At 33.1% G+C, this 19,658-nt stretch overlaps 1 protein-coding gene across 5 annotated transcripts in view; it reads right to left on the reverse strand.

Moving 5' to 3' along the window:
• The window catches only part of MYO1B (myosin IB), a 213,650-nt gene that overhangs the window by 180,811 nt on the left and 13,181 nt on the right, over positions 1–19,658 (reverse strand). Inside the window, exon 1 of one of the 5 annotated variants that reach the window (XM_051985984.1) lies at positions 7,103–7,110. The exons of the other annotated variants lie outside the window; for them this stretch is intronic. The gene's annotated coding sequence lies outside the window, so the exon portion shown is untranslated. Of the gene's footprint in view, positions 1–7,102; positions 7,111–19,658 lie in introns of those variants that run through there. 5 annotated transcript variants of the gene reach the window in all.

Raw genomic sequence — 19,658 nt, forward strand, 5'->3', positions numbered from 1 at the left:
CAGGGCTCCTTCAGGTAAAGGTAGCCTAGTACTAGAACTCTGTTCTTATTTCTAAAACACAAACTCAGTCACACAAAGGCCACCATAATTCTATTTCACACAAACATAATAACATTTGCCCATCAAATTAAAAAAATTCTAAGAAAGTGAATTTATTTGAATTGGAGCTCATGACCCTACGAGCCCTGAGTGAGTATAAAACCCCTCCTATATAAATGGCACACTGGAGACTCCCCTCCACCGACATATTACTAATTGAATTGCCAAAGCATATTTCTAAGAGAAAGTAAGTATGTGACTATTAGTTAATAAGTCCAGTAATGCTGTGGGTTTTATGCCTTCTTTCTTGGTAAATGCTAAAGATCCCTGTTCCCATTCAATTCCTCCCTTGCATGCTTTTGCACAGACTGTCCCACCCATGCCTTTTGCAAAAGAGGATGCCAAGTTCCTTGCCTTGTTCAGCTCAGGCATCTATTTTCTGATTCCCCCCATCCTGGTCAAGCTATTGGTATATATGTATATATTTTCTAATAGTTCCTCTGCCTACATTTGGTTCCCTATACCACCAATATCATGTAAAGATTCATAAGAGCAGAACTCCTTGTCTTAATAACTTCAGTTCCTGGTTCACAATCAGAAATAAAAGAAATAATTATACATGTCTGTTAACTTTAACTGCATAATAATATATTTGTTGATGTACGGTCACATCTTGATTCTTCATGACTTCATTTGGTGTTTTCAGCAAAGATATTAGGGTGATTTGCCATTTCCTTCTCCAGCTCATTTTACAGATGAGGAAACTGAGGCAAATGGATTTGTCCACTAATGTGAGTCCAGATCTGAATTCATGATAGTCTTTCTGACACCAAGCTTAGTTCTCTATCATGCTATCTAGCTATCCTAATAGTTTATAATAATAATAATAATAAATATATCCCCAGTGCTTAGCATAGTGCCTGGCATATAATAGGTGCTTAATGAATGTTAATTCAATAATTATAATAATAATAAATTAAATAATTGACTAATAAATGTTTAGCATTATTTATAGGATGTCCCAAAAGCCTATCTCAAAATTCTTGTGCAGTGTTAAGTTTTAACAGTCTAAAAGTTTGGGTAGTTTAATATTACACTTTTGGGAACACCCTATATGGTACTTTCAGTTATGCAAAGCATTTTACAAATAATAACTTATTCTAAATTCACAGTAACTCTGGAAAGCAAGAAGTATTATTAAACCTATTTAACAGGTGAGGAGTTTGTGACAAAGGTTATATGATTTGCCCAGGGTCACAAAATTATTAAGATTCTGAGGCATGATTTTACCTCAGGTTTTCTAGAATCCAGACCAGGACTCTATTCAGTCTTGCCTTAAATGCCACTTGCTATTACATTCTCCAATTTTCCTCAATTATCAAATATTTGTTAAGTATCTATTATGTACAAGATACAATAATAAATGCTGAGAATCTGAAAAGAGGCAAAAGTGAGTCTCTGCCCTCAAAGAGTTTGTAGAACACCTTTACTTCTCTTAATCCACTGATATATTCTACTTTCACTCCTCTAGACAACTAGTTATTCATTCCCTTCTCATCATTAGAATTTCATCATTATAATTAATACTTTCTGTTTAAAACATTAAAAATCTGTGATTTCAATGATCTTGGAAACTCTTGACCACCAATATGGAGTATGATACTTCTGCAGATCAGTACATCAATTCCTGAATTAAGGGGTTCCCCACTCCCACATCCAATCAAAAAGTCACCAGTTGGCCCTCTTCTAGATGATAAGTATGTCTGAACTTAACTAAGTTGGCTCAAGTCAACTATTTACCCTTCAATTCATCCTTGAAAGTCTTTTTTAAAAGTCTCGATAACACTTATTAACTACTTAATTTGTTGTTGTCTTTAAGAACCCCAAGTTTACTCCATGCCATGATAAAGCAACAGCAGAGGACATGAGTTTACAAATTAACTAAAATAAATTCACCATAAGACCTAGAACCTTCCCTAAGACATTTGAAGGGTGTTCAGGTTTACCTGTAATGTATGAGGATATAGAACAAGTATTGGCCATTCTAACCATCTCTAACTTTTACTTCATGCTCTGCAATTCAATACTTCTAAAAAAGGTATCATCCTAAGTATCTGGTATTATGCTAAGGAACACTGACATTGGAGTGAGGAAGATCTGACTCATCTTAGATATTTAATATCTATTTGACAAGTCACCAATCTCTCTCAGTCTCAGTTTCCCATAGGGTTAATGACAGCACCAACTCATAGTGTTAAAATGATAATGCAAAGTGCTATATAAATGTTCATTTGCTTGTTTGATTATAATGAGACTTACATTATTGATTCATTATTTCATTCATTCAATCAGCATTTTTAAGCCACTATTCCCATATAAAGTCCTGGAGCTATAAAAATGTCAAAAAAAGGGTGGGAAGGAGAGAGAGAAGAGTCATATATATACAAAGTAAATACAATGTAATTTTAATTCTAGTACTGGCCAGGTAGTTTTATACTGAAATTTATGTCCTCATTCCATCCAGCTCTCTCAGAAATTCTTATGAGGAACAATATAATGATTTCAAATGACCCATAAAAACTCTGTCATAAGTACTAAAAATATATCAAAGGAACATCTTAAGTATTAATTTCTCATGAGCCAATATAATAAAAATGACAATTCTACCTAAATTAATTTACTTATTCAGAACCATATGATTCAAAGAAACAAAATTATTTTATAGGACAAGAAAAAAAATAACAAAATTCATCTGAAAGAACAAAACATCAAAAATATCTATAAAGAAATCAATGGGAAAAAATTGCAAAGAAAGGTGACCTACTGGTACCAGACCTCAAACTGTATTACAAAATGGTAATCATCAAAACAATCTGGTTCTGGCTAAGAAATACAATGGTAGATTAGTGGAACTGATTAGGTACACAATAGAGTAGTAAGTGATTACAGAAATCTAGTAGTTGATAAACCCAAAGATCCAAACTTTTGGAGAAAGAATTTACTATTTAGCAAAAACTTCTGGGGAAAGTTAAAAGTTAAAAGCAGAAAAATGATATAAACCAAATCTCACACTGTATACCAAGATAAGATTGAAATGGACAAGTGATTTAGGAATAAAGGTAGTATTTAAGCAAATTAGAAAAGCATGGAATACTTTATCTGGCAGCTTTCTGGGTAAGGAAGAATTTATGATCACACAAGAAACCAATACAGTATACAAAATGGATAATTTTGATTACATCAAATTAATAAGGGTTGGCGAGAACAAAACCAATGCAGCAAAGATTAGAAGGAAAGCAGGAAATTGAGGAAGAAAGAAAGTTTTACAGCAAATTTTTCTGATAAAATCCTTATTTCACAAATATATAGAGAACTGAGCCAAATTTATAAGAATACAAGTCATGTCCCAATTGATAAATTGTCAGAGAATATGAAAAGGTAGTTTTCAGAAAAGAAATCAAAGCTATCTATCATTATAGGATAAAATGTTCAAAATCTAATTAGAGAACTATAAATTAAAACAATTCTGAGATACCACCTCTTATCTGCATTGGCCTAATACGACAGAAAAGCAAAAGGCAAGTGTTAGACAAAGTGTGGGAAAATTGGGACATAATGTACTGTTGGTGGAATTGTGAACTGATCTCCAACCATTTGGGAGCAATTTGGAATTATGCCCAGAAAGCTATTAAAACCATTTTATACTCTTTGATCCACTAATACCAGTACTAGGTCCATATCCCAAAGAGATCAAAGAAAAAGTAAAGAAACCAATTTTGTACAAAAAGATTTTTTTTATAGTGGCAAGGAATTGAAAATTGAAGGAAATTGAATGACTTTGAACAAATAAATTATTTTGACTATTATAAATATCCCAACAATTATAAAGAACAAATGAAGATTCTATCTGCATTCAGAGAAAGAACTAATAAAAAAACTATGTATAGAATAATTTTACATGTATATATTTGTGTCTAATGGTGGCCATTATTAGGATGGAAGAAGGGTGAAAAGAAGGAAGAAAAAAAAAGAAATCTATATGATAACTGTGTTATATACTTGAAAAGAATAATAAGTTATGCATAGTAGATTTATAGTTTCATGAGGAATCTTTTGTAAACAGTGATATCATATATATTTCATATATACTTGTCACCCCCTGCAATGATTAACAAAGTATCTCTCATATAGTATATGATATAGAAATGCTTGTTTTATTACACAAATTAAAATTAAATTTAATAAGAAGAAACTGAAGTGCTAGCCATCAGTTAGGGAATGGATAAACAAATCGTATGGAATATTACTGAGCTATGAGAAATGACAAAGGGGGTTGTTTTCAGAAAAACCTGGGAAGACTTAAATGAACTGATGCAGAGTGAAGTGAGCAGAACAGGAGAAAACTATACACAGTAACAATAGTATTTTAACAATGACCAACTGTAAAAGACTTAGCTATTCTCAGCAATATAAGGATCCAAGACAATTCCAAAAATGCTTATGATGAAAAATGCTATCTGTCCCCTGAGAAAAACTGAAAAAGTCTAAATGTAGGTCAAAGCGTACCCTTTTTAAACTTTATTTTCTTGTTCTTTTTCCTTTTCTTTTGATCTGTATTCTTTTCTTCAGTATAGCTAATATGGAAATATTTTGCATGACTGCACAGTGTTAAAATAGTTTTTATGTGTAATTGAGAAAAAACTTTCTAAGAAAGAAAAAAGGAATATGTTACTGATATGGTTCACTATTGTTATCTTTATACACAAACTTAAACAGGCAAAAATAAGATTTGAATCTAGGTCAGCAGGAACATGTAATCACTTTGCTTGGTTAGTTATTCTGTGAGTGACTTAGTCCTACCATTTCAATTCCCTAAGAGATCTACATATTAGCAGTATATGAAATTTTAAAATCAGACTAACACATCTACATAACAAAGTACCCATGAATCCCCTTGGCAAAGTACTCAAGAATTTAATTAACTTATCTCCATGCAACTAACTTTTAAAAAATTCAGCACTGTGCTTTAAAACATCCATCAAATAAATTATTTAGTTTTCAGTACCTAAAGGCAAGCAACAAAATCCATGGAGAAAGTAAAAATGAATGTGTGGATTTTGTTTATTAGCTGTAGGCTAACCATGGACTGGGGTTTGCAGAGCCAGTTTGTAAAGGCTCAAAAGTAATTTGTTGTGGCTTTAATATAAATTTCATTGTGAGATCAGAAAATATACTTTCTAGTAACACAGTTACCTATACAACACAGTCAACAAAAACATGTCCTCCTAGACCAGGAATTCTCTTCCTCCTTATCTCTTCATGACTTCCTTCAAATCTCAGCTAAAAATCCACCTGCAAGAAACTTTTCTCAATTCCACTTAGTGATAATTAAAGCAACTCTCTATTGGTTATCACCACTTTATACATGGTATGATTTATCTGTATAAAGTTGTTTCTATGTTATCTTTTCCATTAAAATTGTGACCTTTTTGAGAGCATCTTTTTGACTTTTTTTCTTTTAAGTATAGTGCCTGGCACATGGTAGTGATTTAATAAATGCTTATTAACTGACTTCTAAGGGAGGAAGGAATCATAGTGTGTTTTCATAATTGTCTATGTAAGGGAATTTCAGTGAAACCCAAATATTAAAGTTTTTACTTGAGAGGGCTAATGAATCACTACTCATGAAAAAAAAAATTACGTTCAATTTGGGGATGAGAGGGTCTGGCCAAGTCCTCTTACTTCTGGTTTTAACTGGTGATTCTTCTTGAATCAATTCAAAGTAATCCAGTATAATTCTCAAGGTACTAGAAGAAAATTACCTACTGGAAAAAGTTCTTCTGAATGTTTTCTACTAATCTGTCATTGCCATCCCAGGCTGCGTATTTATTATAGCTTTTGTCTAGCTTGAAACAGAACAATTCTTTCTAAACTGCATTTTACTATATGTGTCATCTTTCTTCAATATAAGACTATAGATAAAAGGGACTGTCTAGTTTTGAGTGTGGTTTTTTCCTACTGGTGTGACTAGCACCTAAGCACAGCACTTGGCATATAGTAAGCAATTAATAAATGTATATATATACCCGCATTTATATACTATATACATCTATATATAAATGTATACAATGAACTATATTCACGTGCATATATTCCTATATATAAATGTTTGTGTGTATATGTATATGCCTATATATGTATACATGTACATATAATTCTTGTGTATATAATACATACATATATTATATATCATACATACACACAAACATATATAGGAATATATGCACATGAATATGTGTGTATGATACATATAGATATAAAAATACACATACTTATTTATCTGTTTATTTCAATCTGAAGTGATATTCTGGGCACAATCAGAGAATACTTGTGTAAAACCCAGGAGTTTGCCAACATTTTCCCTAACAGCCCCACCTCACTACTAGACACAGACAGAAAAAGGGGAGAGTAAGGGGAGATAGTGAGATCCTTCCCTTCATAAAAATAATCACATCAACTTCCCTATTCTCAAACCCTTTAGAACTAGGATCACAGCACAATTCAATCTTTCAAGTTGAACAGCTACATGCTCACTGCCCAAGGACAAATGAAGAAACTAGTCTGGGCTATTCATATACTGGGTCAAAGCACTTTTCCCAAGAGGAGCTCCCACTAGAATGAGAAGAAAACATGTTATATCAAACTTTATAGAATTTTAAAAGATTAAAAATTTTATTTCCCTCTCTATGTACAATTTATTACTTATGTCTTTTAACAAAGTGACATTTAGGGAACCACTGGAAGCCGGGATTTCAAGTTAGAAAATATAAATATTCAAGCTTTATGTCACATGAAAAAAACAAATTATTATATATAAGTTGAATAACTTTGGCCTATAGCCCTGAGTTCAAAATCTATTCTCTTTGAGCCCAGTATCCAAAAAGTCAAATGCTTACTCTACACTAGCTTTTTTTTTTTTTTATAATCATACAAACTTATTTAAGAGATACATAAAATAATCTAATATAAGTTCCTTCTAACTTTGGAAATCAAAACCACTTACCAACTGCTTTTTCCTCCATAGTTTCTTTCTAGAACTTTGGTTATGCTGCTGGCATTTAATCATTCACATACAGGGGAGGGGAAAACACTGGTTTCGAAAGGGAAAATCCACAAAGAACAACAAATATTTTACAAACAGATAAGAGGGCAATCATTGGAAAAAAATAAATTGCATGACATTTTCAATGGAACTAGATTTTTATAGATTTTTGCCTTTTAAAAATTCTTATTTATTTAGTATAGTTAACATTCTGACTCCTTAACCAATCTCCCAAAATGATAAATCATTTTCTGTAATAAAACACAGTAAATTGAACAAGAAATACAAAGAAGAATGTTCCCTGTAATCATTGAACCTATAAATTGTTGTTGTTCAGCCATCTTAGTCATATTTAACTCTCTGTGACCCCATTGGGTTTTTTTTGGTAAAGACACTGGAATGGTTTGCCATTTCTTGCTCCAGCTTACTTCACAAATGAGGAAACTGAGGCAAATAGGATTAAGCGACTCATCCAGCTAGTGTCTAAGGCTGTATCTGAACTCAGGTCTTTTAAACTCTAGCTTCAACACTCTATAAACTGCACCAACTAACTACTCTGAACTTATAAATTATTTGGGAAAATAACAATGCAAAAATTTTATAACAATAAAAGTCAAATTAGAGAGAGATTGTGTGGTATAATGGAAAGAACACTGGATTTGGACTCACCAAGGGCTTGAATTAATATCCTAATTCTTCCACTTTATTCCTGTGTGACCTTAGGGAAGTCATGAAAACTTTCTGGGCCTAAATTTCCTCATCTGTAAAATGTGGAGGGTTCAGTTCTAATTTAGATTCTTATGATCCTAAATTATCACAAATCAAAAAACATTCATTTGTAGAAAAAAAAATTTTTTAAGTGATAAAGCCACTAAATGCCATGAATTTAAGAAGGGTAACCTTGATGAACTTGGTCTGGCAGAACTATTAGGAGGAGAGGCAGGAATTCCCACCCCCTTACTACTAATAATAACTTACATTTAGATAGTACTTTAAGGTTTGCAAAATATTTTACACCAATTTTAGTATCATGTTTCATAGATCTGGAATTGGAAGTTACTTCTAAATCCATCCAAGTCCCCTCATTTTACAGATGAAAAATTGAGATCCAGGGAGATTTTAACTTCACCAGGTCATACGGTTAAAGTGCCAATTTGGCAATCCATATACGTAGAAAGGTGAGGTTTGAAGAGGCAAAAGAAAATATCCCCATGTGACAGCTCTTCCTATCAGACCTCCTCCTTGTGAGTTAGAAAGGAGCACTGAGTATCAGGATTTCAAGATTAGTCTAAGAGCAATGTGAAAGATGAATGGAGAAAAGGAAAACTGATTGTGGAGGAGACAAGTGAAGGAAACTATATTCTAATAATAAAGGCTCAGGATAAGGATTTGAACTAGAACAATAATAAAGGAAAGAATGACCATCAGAAATGCTATAATTTTCAGAACTTGGTGACTGACCAGATATAGAAAAGAAATGTCAAAGAGCCAAGGTTTAGAGGCTGTGAGATAAGGGGGAGAGGTGGTAATATGACTGTCAAGTTAACAAAAATTATTAATCTAGTTGGTCTTTCCAAACTCTATTTGTCGTTGTTGAGATGTTTCAATCTTGTCTTATTCTGTTTTCTTAAGTAGGATTCTGAAATGGTTTACCATTTCCTTCTCAAGGAACTGAGGCAAACATGAGTAACTGTCTTGCCCAAGATCACAAAGGGAGCAAATGTCTGAAATGGGATTTGAAGAGGTCCTCCTGATTCCAGTGCCAGCAACCCTATCCACTGTGCCACCTCGCTGTCCTCAAACTATATTTATACTACTCTTAAGTGCATAGCAATAGATGCCCAAAGTATTTAAGAATGAACCACAATACACTTTAAACCACAACTAAAGTCAAGAATGCTTGTTGCTGTATAACCTGGCTCTTAAAAAAGAAGGAAAAACAAAGAAGTAACTATTAAAGCTATATTTAAATTTCACACTTTAAAATTACTTGTTTTTCTAAAACAGTAACAGGAAATAAACTTTCCTTGAAAAGCAATCTCACATTTCTTAGAAAAACAAAGATGTTGCTGAAAAGCAATGGATTCAATTAGATAAACATTTTAGAAAGAGAGTGTTCAGTATTTAACACAATGCTTCACACATACTAAGCAATTAATAAATGCTTCTTGACTGAATGACTGGAAACAGATAATGAATGACAAATTTCTTGATTTTCAGCTTATATTCTAAGGAGGAAGGAATAATATGAAAGACAACATATATGCAGATAACTAGAAACTTCTACTCTTTATAACAAAGGATATAAAAAGAGAGCCCCCACTACTACTGCCAAAAAAAATAAAGCACAGTTTGCCAACTCCATTATATGTGATACTCTTGAACACCTGATGCTGTCTCCTTCCCCTGCAAAGAAAAGGGGTACATTCTGATATCTTTTCCTTGGGACAAAGCTAATTAATTAAAATTTCGCCAAATTGCGTTTTGTTTTAGTCCTTCCTTTTTATTCATTGGTTATATATTTTTTCTGGTTCTACTTCTCTTTCTATCACTTCATAGAACTCTTAGGTTTCTCATTCTTCATAATCACCATTTCTTAGAAAATGTTAATATTCTAGTACATTAATATACCAGAATTTGTTTACCCAGTCACTAGAAGACATTTTTTGTTTATATTTGGTTTATAGTTCTTAATTACACAAAAAAAATGCTGCTAAAAATATTAGATGAACATGAGAACTGTCTTTTTATTTTTATTTCCTAGAAGCATATGCCTACCAAGAGTAGAACAGTCTTAAAGTAAAAGACTATCTTAGTCACTTCATTTGCATAATTTAAAATTGCTTTCCTGAAGAGTTGGAACAATAGCTTAATGCTTAAATATTAAATTTAATATTTTAAAATTTAAATTTAAATTTTATTTTTTAATTTAAATTAACTTAATTAAATTAATAATTTTAAAAATTAAAATTAAATTTTTAAATTTAAAAAAAATTTAAATTAAAAAATCAACTTAAATATACATGAAGTTAACCCATGCTGATATGTAAATACATTTTTAAGATTTATTTTTAATTTAGTCAGCTGCTACATGATAAAAGGCACTGAGCTACACCTTGAAAGATATACAAAACTTAGATAATAAGTTTCTAAGGAATTGGACCTAGGCATTTACAACCTAATAGAGAACTATAATATTACATAGACTCATAACACATAATATTACAAGATAAGTGCATTAAAAACTTAAGAAACAACATACTATGCAAAGAACAAAGGGAAAATGAGGCATTTTTTAAGATATGTGTTTTTTATTTATCTTGTTAAATAATTCTCAATTACATATTTTAAAACTTTTAATTTTTTTTTTATTTCGAGTTGCAAATTCTCTTTCTCCCTCTCTTTCTAACCCTCCCCATCCTTTGAGAAGACAGGCAATAAGATATAAGTGAAATCATGCAAAACACATTTCCATTTTAGCCATGTTGCAAAAGAAAACACACACACACATACATAAACATACACACATACACAAGAAAGTAAAAAAAAAATGCTTCAGTCTTCATTCAGAGTTCATAAATTCTCTTTGGAGGGGATAGAATTTTTCATCATGAGTTGTTCAGAATTGTCCTAGATCACTGTATAGAAAAGAGTAGCTAGACATTTTTTAAAAACAATTGATCATCCTTACAATATTGCTGTTACTATGTACAATATTTTCCTAATTCTGCTCATTTCACTCTGAATGAGTTCATAGAACTTTTCCAGGCTTTTCTGAAACCATCCTACTGGTCATTTCTTAAAACAGATTTCTATCCCAATCATATACCACAATTAACTCAACTATTCCCTAACTAATAGGCAGCCCTTCAATTTCCAATTCTTTGCCACCACACAGAGAATTGCTATGAATATTTTTGTACAAATAATATCCCTTCTTTTTCCTTTGATTTCTTTGGAATACAGACCCAGTAGTGGTATATGCTAAGTCAAAGAGAATGCATAGTTTTATTGCCTTTTATGTGTAGTTCCAAGTTACTTTCCTGAATGATTAGATCAATTCACAACTTCACCAACAAAGCATTCATTAGTGTCCCAATTTTATCACAACCCCTTGTCATTGTCTTTGTAAAAGATATTCTGATGAATATACAGTCTTAATGACAGAGATAACTCCCTCCAGAAGGAGAGATTCATTTACACCTTCTCATCCTATGTGTGTCTAACCCAGGCTTCCAGAAAGAGAAGACTTTTCATCATAAAGGAGTGGATATAGACCTAATTCATTGTGTTTGGGTTTATTTCTAGATCTCTAGCTACTGCATGGATACTGGAGGTTCATTGTAAATTCTCACTACATGACAGCCAGCCTCTTTTTATTGGACATGTCTTCCTCTGATCATATCTTTTACAATGCCCTTGTGCAACAATTTTTTTTTATTAATAATAAGCATGTAGCCTACACCTGCCTATAGCTGCATTGCCACTGTCCTTTTGTGTTATTTACTTTGATTATTCAGAAACTATTATTTTCTATAACTGGGAAGTATAGATCACAAGAAATCTACTGATTCTAAAAAAAGTGGGCACTTATTTCAGGAAAGCATCAGAATTCATTAAAAGAAGTGTTCAATTTTCTAAATGCAGTCTAGTCTACTTTTCTATTATATTCTAGATCCTATCCATTATCTATAGTAGCGTGTCAAACTTAAGGCCAGTAAAACTCCTGAGTGCAACCTGAAATCATAGCAAAATAATAAGAAATAATTTAGAAGTTAAACAAAAATACAATTAAACATAGATAATGTTGATATGTGGTTTTCTAAGACAGTACCTAGCCCACGAGATATAAAGGAATTTCTCAACTATAAGGAATTACTTATCCATCTATACTCTGTGCCAGATATTTTCTCTTGACAGTGATAGTTTACATCTTCCTGCTCTAAAACTCAGAAGATTTTATTAGAAGTTCAAATAAGTTATCTCTGTTGTTACGTGACTTATTTTTGCCTTGCTGAAAGAAAAGCCAGGGATTTTTATCTTGGATCCTTGGACAAATCCCTGGGACAGATTTCAGAGAGTCTGTGAACTTGGATAGGAAAAAAATACATCCTGATTTTCTTAAATCTCTGACTGAATTTTCCTTAAATTATTCAAAAACACTCTGATAAAAAGGGTTTACCTACTTCTAAAGAGATCTAAGATCCAAAAAAGATTAAGAACCTATCTTTTTTTTAAAATAACCTTTTATTGACAGAACGCATGCCAGGGTAATTTTTTACTACATTATCCCTTGCACTCACTTCTCTTGTTCTCTTGTTGCACAGGGAGGATTGATTCAGAAGGTAAAAATAACCCGGGAAGAAAAACAAAAATGCAAATAGTTTATATTTATTTCCTAGTGTTCTTTCTTTGGGTGTAGCTGCTTTTGTCCATCCTTGATCAACTGAAACTGAATTAGCTCTCTTTATCGAAGAGATCCACTTCCATCAGAATACATCCTCAAACAGTATCATTGTTGAGGTATATAATGATCTCCTGGTTCTGCTCATTTCACTTAGCATCAGTTCATGTTAAGTCTCGCCAGTCCTCTCTGTATTCATCCTGCTGGTCATTTCTTACAGAACAATAACATTCCATAAAGTTCATATACCACAATTTACTCAACCATTCTCCAATTGATGGACATCCATTCATTTCCAGCTTCTAGCCACTACAAACAGGGCTGCCACAAACATTTTGGCACATACAGGTTCCTTTCCCTTCTTTAGTATCTCTGTGGGGTATAAGCCCAGTAGTAACACTGCTGGATCAAAGGGTATGCAGAGTTTGATAACTTTTTGAGCATAGTTCCAAATTGCTCTCCAGATTGGCTGGATGTGAAGAACCTACCCTTTAAAGCAAGTACTTTGCCCTACAAAATCAATGTCTTTTATTTGAAAGTCAACAAAAATAAGCATAAGGAAAATCTTTCATTCTCTGTACCTTTTAGTCAATTTTATGACTATAAAGAAGTGGTCAGCTGTACAGTATCATTTGTGAAAGCATACCTGTTCCCTCCTAATATCTTCCTCAATGATGCTCTAATACATGTTTACCTGAGTCTCATTAAAAAATGTTACTGCAATGAAAAAATAGGTATATGAGTTGGTAATTTCTGATTTATCCAGAAAACATGCAATCCTTTAAATAGAAGGTGAAGCAGTTATGTAGCAAAAACAAAGTATGACATATGGACAGAATAATTCATTACTTATAAAGCACATCAAGGTTTTTAAAATGTTTACATAAATTAACATTGCAGTGCTTTGCAAAGATATAGTGGAAGATTTATGGGAGGAGGACATGAGCAAGAATGGAAAAATGAGGGAACCTACAGATGAGATGTAAGGTATACCCCATGGAAGGCAGTGTCACTGCCAGAGGTCACTGACTCATTGAATATGCTGATGACAATAAATGATATACATAAAGACTTTATGGTATACATAGATCATTATACAGGACGATATGGACACAAAAAATTTAGAGATCCAGGAACAGCAATATATGAAAATATCTTAACATAAATTCCCATCTAACAACCTATAACTTTCCAAAACCATTAATAATATCCAAGTCATAGAATCATAAAATTTCAGAACTACAAGAGATATATGAAAACATTTAGCATAAATTAATTCTTGAACAAGAATCTCCTCAGTAATACTCAATATGGTGATGTGGTTGTTCAGTTATTTTCAGTTATATCTAATACTTCATGATTCCATTTGGGATTTTCTTGGCAAAGATAGGGGAGTGGTTTACCATTTCCTTCTCCAACTCATTTTACAGCTGAGGAAAGTAAAGCAAACAACGCTATTAAATTATTAAAAGTCCAAAACTGGATTTGAACTCACATTTTCCTGACTATAGGAATCACTCACTACTCCCACTCTAACCACTGTGCTACTTAATTGTCAATAAAGTCACAGAATCCTTGATTTAAAGTTGGACGGGAACTTAGAGGTCACTGAGTCAAATCTCTTCATTTTATAGATTAGGAAATTCCGAGTTTAGAAAGATTAAGTTGACTTCATTAAGATCAGGGAATCCCAGGGAATTCCAAGTCCAGACTCTACCCACTTTGCTTTAAAGCCTCCAATGATTCTTTAAAGAGATCAGCTCCCTCACCACTTCAATTCTATATGGAATTACATTTTGGAGGAGAAACAAAAATTTTCTACAATATAACTCTAGCCCTACGCTCTACAGAGACTGATGATTTCTTAAAGAGTTATTTTTAACCAAGGCTTAAGGTTTGAACAATCCTAAACCATGAGCCAAAATCAGACTAAATTGGCTAAACCATAAACTGCAGCCAAATTTTTTAAAATATGCTACTAAATCTCAAGTATGGTAAATCATTCCCATTAAAACCACAAACTGGAACTTAGCAGAAACAGTTTAAAATGTTACAATAAAATTTATCTGCCACATTATTTTTTGACCTCTAAACTTTGTTTTGCTGTATATTAATTAGAGATAAGCAAGAAATTCATGGAATGGCTACAAACAGTACTACTCTTACCCTACTGAATCAAATCCTCTTGAAATGAGCTAGACTGAAAGGAAAGTGAAACCCATAAATACTAACCTTATGGAAAAAGATAAAAATCCTATTAACAGTGGTCTCCTTGTAACCTATCTGATGTAGAACATGCATATTGAAGGACCTATGAGAAAGTCCTATGGCATAATGGCTAGACTTTCAGGAAAATAGCATTCAAATCCCACTTATAAATCTTGCTAGCTGTGTGACCAAACATTTAATCACTAACTTGCTCGGAACTTCAGTTTTTTCTCTATAAAAGGGCGGACAATGAAACTTGTAGTACCCACTACCCAGGATAGTTATAAAGTTCAGAAAGCACATGTAAAGCTAAAAGCATTATTGATATACCAGTCACTAGCAGAGAAAAATAATACATCCTCATTTCACCTACTCCAAACCTCAAACTCCCTTCCACTTTTACCATTTCCTATGTTAGCTATCTACAAATATGCTACCAAGGAATCTTGTATGATTTCAATAAATGCACGAAAGATATCTTGTAGAGCAGAACATCAGAATTTTGCTCTATCCAGTTAAATGCTTTTTTATAGTTAATAAATAAGTATGATGGGAGCTTGTGCTCTCTGTACTTTCCAGTTGGCTGTGTGACTATAAAGATGTGTGGTCTGCTACTGAAAATCAATTTTAAAATGCCAAGGTTGTTCTTTTAGAAAAAAAAAATCTGAATTTTTTTAGAGTTTATAATACAACAAATATTTGTGGTTGATATCATAATCACTTTTTTGTAGTAATAACGTGCATGACTTTTCCCCAACTATTTATTTTCTTCCCTTTTCCGATATCTTGAAAATCAATCCTGCAGGACCTCCTAAATAGACTTCTGAGTATACTTATCTGATCTATTCTGTTTTCTGAAGTACCATTTACACTTTATTATGCAGTATCCTTAAGGACTGTGATTTTAAGAGTCCAACTCTGATTGTTCTATTACTGATGGGGGGAAATAGTATGCAATAAAAATACTGGCAGATCTTTTCTATTTTTTGGTCCTTTTGTCATCCTTCCAACTTCATCTTTAAGTACTCTAAGGATGATCTGAATTGGGTCTGACACTAAACTTTCATTTATTATTTCACCACTTCTTTATGTTTTACAATTACTCATTACATTTCACCATTCCCCCATAAAATATCACATATGCAATAATAATTCTAACCTGATGTTACTCTTTGCTAAATGGTTCTAATGAACAAAAAAAACATGTGCACTGGCTTGGCAATTTCTGAGCTTCTTTGGCTTCCTTGGAGTAACTATTGTTTTTGTTCATCTTTTGTTTTCAAAGAGGATCGATGCCACCACAAATAAATCTTGACTTCCTTCTGAAGTAGATTTAATATTTCTTGTGAGAAGGATTTAAGTGAGGCACAGTTACACAAAGTCATCAACGGCTAAACTTACTTTGCAAAAAGTACTACACTCCATATTTATATCTGTCACATTAATTTTCCCTACTTAAGTCAAATTAAATAAATCTTAATAGCAGACTATGTCTTCTCATTTTCATTATTTTAATTTGGTGTTAACTTTGATCTTTGCACTAATAGTATGATAGAAGCTCCCTGAGGGCAAGACTCATATTCCACTTATTTCATATTCTACTGCCTAATGCAATGCCTCACACTTAATAAATGTTTTTCCTATTGGATGGAATGGTCTGACTACAGATGATAGATTAAGAATTAATTTTCAAATCAGCAACCAATCATTTCCTGGCATCATATGAATTTGATCAGTTTCACATTCTTTTTGTTCAGGTACTCTACCTCCCAACTCTCTTCTTGAATCAATATTCATATTACAGAGGCAAGAGACTTATTTGTAATCTGCCACTTTCATTTCTTGATCCTAAATTGGATTTTCATTATAACTCTATGGAGATTTTAAGCACTGAATTTACCAAGTTTTAAAGTATGTGATAATTAAAACAGTAGGGGGTCAACCACTCTAAATAATTTTCCCATTTTTTCAATCTCTTAATCCTTTGCTTTTCATTTGAAAAAGGCCTGGGAGCTTCCTCTCACACCCAAGATCAACATGAACCAGTAGTATAACACAACAACTTAAAAGCAGAAGAGAATTTTCCAGAAAATAAAGCCATTCAACAAGGGAACATGCTTCTTTGTTAAATAGTAAGCATCCCATCACTGGAAATATTCTTGCACAGTTGGTTGAGATAATTACCATCCTAGAATGATGCAAAAAGGATTCCTTCATTGACAGCAAGGATGAAAGTTTTCTAGTCTCTCCAAACTCTTAAAATCTATAATTCTAATGTGTATGAATGGATGTCCATAATTTTTTAAATGACCCTTCACCCTCATGGAGCTCCATGAAGCACAATCTAATGGGTAAAAACAACATGCCAAAAAATGTATATTTAAGATATGTTCCATTTAAGTGGGAGGTAATCTCAGAGAGAAGACAATAGCAGCTGGAGTGGAGGAGAAGGGATTGGGAAAGGCCTCCTGCAAAATGGCAGAATTTCAGCTCTTCTTGAAGGAAACTGGGGAAGTTAGGAGGAGGTGAAGAGAGAGAACATTCCAAAAAGGGAGGAAAACAAATGAAAAGAGATAGAAGCTATAAGAAGCACCACATGTCAATATGGCTAGATGGCAGAATGGGACGAAGGGAGCAAAAATCTAAGAATACTATAAAAATAGGAAGGAAACATATTTGGAAGGGACATAAACACCAAACAGAGAATTTTCTAGTAGATCCTAGAGGCAACAGGAAGTCACTACAATTTATTGAGTGAGGTAGTACTGAGGGTATAAGACCTGTGTTCTAATATGAAGTGGAAAACTTGGGGTGAAGGAGTTCTAATCATGTGACTTTTTTAACTGCTTGACTTTGAGACAAATGCAAATTTCCTGTAGCATATTCCTTTTTCTTCTACCTGTAATTCATTTTACATTCTATCTGTCCTAAAATGGGCAAATACCAAATCCTAAAAAATAATTCTACCCTCTAAAAAGAACATAAGTGTAACCCACAAATGAAACTGTATACCGCAGATTACTTCTTTTAATAAATCCAACTGGACATATAAATAGCTGCATGGATATACAACTGGAATCTCAACATCTGCTAGGATTACTGAATGTATTAATAAATAAATTAAATTAATAAATATTCAACTATTGCTGAGTAGGTCATCATCTAATTGATTAAGGAGAGGCAGAGGGCATTTCTTAAGTCTAGCTGCTATAAAATATCTTAACAGGTCACCTTGAAAACAAAGAATGAGAAAGAATACCACCACTTCAATAACATAATACCAAAGACAAACAAATAAGCCTTGGCAAAGGGTTTAAGCCGGGGCCACACCATGATTAAGTCTGCTCCTGGAACCTGTGATAATGGCCCCTCAAATCCCTGTTCAGCAGTTGCCAACAGCTATTATCATGCTAAAAATCAAAGCCAACAATATCGGGGAGCTGGCTGAGGATGGTGGGAAGGGCCCTAAACCAGAAGTAAAGACATACAGGTTCTAGTTCCAACTTTTGTCATTAACTAGCTATGTGATCTTGGGGAAGGGGGGAGAGAATCATTTGTCCCCTCGGTCTCTATTTCCTCACGTGCAAAATGAAATATATAGCTCACATGGTGTAACTTGCATTGTAATATACAACCTTATACATCATTACTTAGATACAATGTTATAATTATACAATAATGATATGTATAGAGTTCTACTGTGCCAGAAAAGATTTCTATAGAAAATGAATTACATCTTTACACAAAGCGTCAAACCTCCTTTAATGACTCTAGTAACATTTGTAAGAAAAGGAAGCATGAAACCACACGGAACTTTTATAAAAACCCATGAAGTCGAGTGCTTAATATGGGGCTCCTTATCAATGGGAAATTTGCCAAGTCTGCTGTGCCTTTAAAAAAAAAAAAAAAAAACCTGGTAATTTTCCAGAATATTTTCTTTCATATAATAGTTCTACTTTAGGGGAGAAAATCATTTTTTTTTTTTTTAAAGAAAGAAATGTTATCACTTCAAATTTGCAGCCACATGCCCAGCCCCAGGCAAAACTACGAAGTAGAGAGAAGACAAGCATTTCCATCTGCCTACCTGATAACCTGATAACTTCACCTGATAGTCAAACTGAACATGTCCCAAAAACAAACCCATCACTTCCTCCCTCTCTCTCCTCCCCGTGACTTTAGCTGCCACTTTTTTCCCCATCTCTCTGGGCCTCAATTTTCACATTTATCAAATGAAGGAAATAGATCACATTATCCTTTAGATGATCTCTAACCAATCAAAATGTATGCATTAGGTGCTGCAGGAATTATGCCAAGTATTGGAGATAAACGGACAAAAACTAAACAGTCCTAGATGAAGAAGCTTCTACTTCCTGATTCCATATTTTAAGTGAATCTCAATTATCAATGTCTTTTTATGCATTTTCAAATGTTTATTTTTACTTGAGTGGAAGTAATTTCCCCCAGTTTTCTCTAGAATGTCTATATGGAATTTCTTTTATTAAGTTGACTTAAAATTTAATTTAAGAATTTTACAACCTCTGTTGATAACATGGAAGATATCCTAGAGGATTCTGAGAAAACAAGGTTGTAAATCACTGATCTAATAAGCAAAACACTATAAAGTGGTTTCTAAATAAGAGACAAAGAGGCTAAATAATGACAACCAGTTCCATTTACCTCACCAATCTCAAGAGAAACTGGGTGAAGCCTCTTTTATCCAGAGTCCACTTCTTTCATAACAATGATAACATCATCCTTTATTAGGAAACAGTAGGGCCTCCAGTTCTAAATACCAAACGTGGGTCAACAGAAGAATCTAATCAATCAACAGATATTTTATTAGGGGCCTCTGTGTGTGGTTCCTGAACATCCTACTCCAACAAATGATTGATTGCTAAATAAGCA

This window comes from Antechinus flavipes, chromosome 3, assembly GCF_016432865.1.
Source record: "Antechinus flavipes isolate AdamAnt ecotype Samford, QLD, Australia chromosome 3, AdamAnt_v2, whole genome shotgun sequence".
NCBI lineage: Eukaryota > Metazoa > Chordata > Mammalia > Dasyuromorphia > Dasyuridae > Antechinus > Antechinus flavipes.